Raw genomic sequence first — 5,776 nt, forward strand, 5'->3', positions numbered from 1 at the left:
TGGTGGAATATCCTAGGAATATTCCCTCATCACATTTTGCATCGAACTTGCTCTGATGTTCACTCCTCTTGATATAACATTTGCTACCAAATACTCTAAAGTAGCTTACCACTAGTGTCTTACCGGTCCAATACTCATAAGGATTCTTATCCTTTCCTTTCTTGATGAGTACCCAGTTCATTGTGTAGACTGCAGTGCTCACTACTTCTCTCCAAAAGGTGTGAGCAACCTTTCCTTGGATCAACATAGTTCTAGCCGCTTAAACCACAGTCTGGTTGTTCCTCTCTGCTAACCCATTTTGCTGTGGAGTCTAGGGGGCAAACAGTTGCCTCTTGATGCCATTTTCTTCACAATATTTGTTGAATTCATCGGAAGTGAATTCCCCTCCTTGATCAGTTCTAAGGCATTTGATTCTTCTACCACTTTCCTTTTCTACCAGTGCTCTAAAAGATTTGAACTTTCCAAAGGCTTCAGACTTGTCCTTCAAGAATGTGACCCACATCATTCTTGAGCAATCATCTGTAAGAATCATAAAATACCTATCTCCCTGCACACTCCTAGTTTTCATAGGACTGCACAAATCAGTATGCACAAGATCAAGTATATTGTCTGCAGTGAAAGCTTTACCTTTGAAAGTTGAGGAAGACATTTTCCCCAGTTGACACTCTCTGCACAAAGGATTTTCTGGTTTTCTCAGCACCGTCAATCCTCTAACTGCCTTGATCTTACTGGCCTTCATAATGTTATCAAAGTTTGCATGGCAGAGTCTCCTATGCCATATCAAGCTATCATCAAACTTAGCCATAAGACATGTACTTATATTTGCATTCAATTCAAATAAGTTACCTTTGGTTTGCATACTGGTGGCCATCAGTTCACCATTCTTTCCTTTGATTTTTCACACTCCATTCTTGAATTCCAGAGTGAGTCCACTATCATTTAGCTGGGCAACACTCAATAGATTGTGTCTGAGACCTTCCACCCAATACACATTTTTAGCACTACTCTTCCCATTCAAAGAGATGGACCCTCTTCCTTTGACCATACAAGGTGCATCATTACCAAAATGAACCACACCACCATTATACTCTTCCAGAGATATAAACTTGCTCCGGTCACTAGTCATATGGTGAGAACAACCACAGTCAATAATCCATTCATTGGAATTATCAAAGTGGGAGACAAGATCCTTCTTGTCTGACACATCCTCCTTGACTGCAACAAACACAATATATTCATTTTCTTCATCTTCTGATTCCTCATCTGTGACACCTTCATCAACTGCTACAAAACAGTTTCTCTGGTTTCCTCCTTTGAATTTCTTGAACCTTTTCGGTTTCTCCTTATTGTCACCATTAGGATAGTTTATAGCAATGTGTCCTATCCTGTTACAAGAAAAGCATTTCAAAGGGAGCTTACCTCTTTATTTTATGGTTCCCTTAGGAAGTCTCTTGGCAAGAAGAGCTTCAAATTCCATTAGAATCTCCTCATCATCCATTTCTCTGCTTTGTCTTGGTTCACCATTGATGCTTGCTTCTTTTCCTTTTCTGGATGGTGCAGCAGATGCTCTAAAAGCTGATTTAGTCTTTGGAATACTGCCATCAAAATAATTTAGATCATAGGCTGTTAATTTTGCAATGATGGAGTCCAAGGATACCTTAGTCTTATCTATTGACCTCAACTCCTAAATAGCAGCAACCCTTATTGCATAGACCAATAATAAGGACCTCAAGACTTTACTAATAACAATAGAATCTTCCATTTTCCTTCCTGCACTCTTGATGTCTCCAACAATAGTCTTGATTCTTATTCCATATTGTTTAATGGTCTCACCTTCAACCATCCACATGTCTTCAAACTTCCCTCTAAGGCTTTCTTCCTTACCTTGTTTTACATGCTCATCACCGCCATAGATATTCTCAAGAGTATCCCATACTTCTTTGGGATTATCTTTATCGTGGACATCAATAAACTTAATGTCAGATAAGCTACTGATTAGGGCTTCCATGACTTGCCCATTCTCCTATATCTCTCTCTTTTGATCATCGGTGAGAGTACTGGTAGGAATAACATAAGCATTCTCAACATAGCTCCAATGTTGAGCACCCATGCTTCTGATGTATATCTTCATTCTGTCCTTCCATATTTTGAAGTTGTCTCTATTGAACTTTGGACCTTCCCTCTTCATCATTACAAAAGGATATTTCACTCAAGCAGTTAAGATTAGAACATAGGGGACCTGGAGGGGGCTCTGATACCAATTGATAACTCAAATGATGAATAGTGAGTACCAAACTGGTACTGCGAGGGGGGGGGTGAATCAGTACAGGCACAAAAAATTTTCTTGAACCGGTTTGACTGCAGCCTGTGAACTACTGGCAATCACTAACATCGGTCCGGACCAGATTACTACTGGTTAAATATAGTGCAATTGTGAAAGACATGAACTGGTCAATATTCTTAGCTTACCATACAACCTACTTCCACATTTCCACTTTGTCCTTATGCATAAACAAATAATCTATTATCAGAGATACAATGATTTACTACTAAACAGGAAATAACAAAACATCACATGAAAGAGGAATCACATATGGCACACATATTTTTCACATGGAAACCCAACTGGGAAAAACCATGGTGGGGATGGATACCCACAAGCTATTTTTGAACTCTTTAGAAGTTTGTTCTGTTAGGAGCGAAGTCCGGTTAGAGACTATTACAACAGGTTCTGTTAGGAACTGATCTTGTTAGGGATCACCCAGTTAAGGGATGGCTAGAATACCCGGTTAAGGGTTAAACCCTATTAGAGGTTACCTTGCTAAAGGATTTTGTAAACTCAATGGCTTTGAGTCACCCTGTTAAAGGATTTACAAGAAGCTGATTAAAGTTACCCTGTTAAGGGATTTTCCAACTTTTGAAGTGGTTAGAGATCAACAAGTATCATAATGATCTAGTAATAGAACTCAATGCCAATGCAGATCTGCTTTAGTTTCTTCCTTTTGCACACACACTATGCAGGTATCAATCCTCTCAACTGGTCTGGCAAGAAACACATATCTCTGCACTTAGATACACACACAACATTTGCTAACAACCTCAGCATGAAACACAACATTGACCTTATAGAAAACAGATAGGTCGGTAGCAAAAACCCTAAACCCTAATCATTTAGGTTGAGCACTTTAGGCGGTTCAATCCCGACCATTGAACACTTTGCATTTGAATACAACGGTCTTGAATAGATCTCAAGACAGTCTCCATCATTCATTCTTCACCGCTTCATGGAGGCGATAACCCATCACGCGTTCTCCACCGTTTGCAGAGACTTCGTACATTCCCGAGGTAGATAGGATCAATCCCCTTCATGCAAGATCCTTCACGTGCACGAGGCTGGCATGGCAACATGATGTGATCTCTATCATAATGCTAACTCATCGCATAATGTCATCGGTTGAGTCACACATGCTCAAGACACTCTAACTGGAAACCCCGAGGCTAAGACTTCCAACCGGTAGTCTTACCATATTAAACCTTAATAGAAAACATTCCATATGTCAGTTCACATTTTATCATACCGGTTCACAACATTGTACCAATTCACTTTGCTAGTTGCTTAACCGGTAATTGCCTAATCGGTTCACTCTTCAGCATATTGTCGGTTCACTCTCCAACATATTGACATCAATGACAACATAATATCATCATGTCAACATACTTTGCACAAATGCCAACAAGGACACCATATGACCCCTAATGACACAATATGGTGTCTTAAGGAGTCATATGGTGTCCTAAGGGGTCATAGAACACCATATGACCCTTAATGACACAATATGGTGTCTTAAGGAGTCATATGGTGTCCTAAGGGGTCATAGAACACCATATAACCCCTTAGGACACCATACGATGCATAATAACACTATATGGTGTCCTAAGGGGTCATAGGACACCATATGACCCCTTAGAGGACCATACAACCCATAACAACATAATATGGTGTCTTATAGGGTCATAGAACACCATATGACCCCTTAGAACACCATATGACCCATAATGACACCATGTGGTGTCTTAAGGGGTCATAGGACACCATTTAACCCCTTAGCACACCATATGACCCCTAATGACACCATATGGTGTCCTAAGGAGTCATATGGTGTCCTAAGGGGTCATAGAACACCATATGACCCCTTAGGACACCATACGATGCATAATGACACTATATGGTGTCCTAAGGGGTCATAGGACACCATATGACCCCTTAGAGGACTATACAACCCATAAAAACATAATATGGTGTCTTAGAGGGTAATAGAACACCATATGACCCCTTAGAACACCATACAACCCATAACAACACCATGTGGTGTCTTAAGTGGTCATAAGACACAATATTACCCCTTAGGACATAATATGGCCCCTAACAACGTCATATAGTGTCCTATGGGGTCATAGGACACCATATGACCCCTTAGGACACCATACGACCCCTTGTGACACCATACCACCCTTTACGACACCATATGGTTTCCTAAGGGGTCATATGGTATCCTAACGGGTCATATAACACCATATGACCCCTTAGAACACAAGAAGACCCATAACCACACAATATGGTGTCCTAAGGGGTCATATGGTGTCCTAAGGGGTTATATGATGTCCTAGGAACCTTTAGAATAGAATATGACCCCTTAGCACACCATAAAACCCCTAACAACACCATATGGTGTCCTAAGGGGTTGAAGGAGACCATATAACCTGTTAGGACATAATATGACCCCTAACAAGACCTAAGGGGTCATATTATGTCCTAAGGGGTCATAGGACACCATATGACCCCTAAGAAAACTATATGGTGTACTAAGGGGTCATAGGACACCATATGACCCCTTAGCACTTCATACGACTCCTAATGACATGATATGGTGTCCTAAGGGGTCATATAACACCATATGACCCCTTAGGACACCATACGATGCATAATGACACCATATGGTGTCCTAAGGGGTCATATGGTGTCCTAAGGGGTCATAGGACACTATATGACTCCTTAGGAGACCATGCAACCCGTAACAACATAATATGATGTCCTAGAGGGTCATAGAACACCATATGACCTATTAGAACATCATACGACCCATAACAACACCATGTGGTGTCCTAAGGGGTCATAAGACACAATATGACCCCTTAGGACATAATATGACCCCTAACGATGTTGTATAGTGTCCTAAGGGGTCATACAAAACCATATGACCCCATAGAACACCATATGACCCCTTAGAACACCATACAACCCTTTACGACACCATATGGTGTCCTAAGGCGTTATATGGTATCCTAAGGGGTCATATAAAACTATATTGCCCCTTAGAACACCATATGACCCCTTAGAACACAAGAAGACCCATAACGACATGATATGGTGTCCTAAGGGGTCATATGGTGTCATGAGACACCATATGACCCCTAACGATATCTAAGGGGTCATATGGTGTCCTAAGAGGTTATATGGTGTCCTAGGAATCTTTAGGACACAATATGACCCCTTAGCACACCATACAATCCCAAACGACACTATATGGTGTCCTAAGGGGTTGTAGGACACTATATGACCCGTTAGGACACAATATGACCCCTAACAACACCTAAGGGGTCATATTGTGTCCTAAGGGGTCATAGGACATCATATGACCCCCTAACGACACAAAATGATGCCTAATGATACCTAAGGGGTCATATGGTGTTATAAAGGGTCATAGAACACCATATG

The sequence above is a fragment of the Cryptomeria japonica genome, chromosome 2 (assembly GCF_030272615.1).
Source record: "Cryptomeria japonica chromosome 2, Sugi_1.0, whole genome shotgun sequence".
Taxonomy (NCBI): Eukaryota; Viridiplantae; Streptophyta; class Pinopsida; order Cupressales; family Cupressaceae; genus Cryptomeria; species Cryptomeria japonica.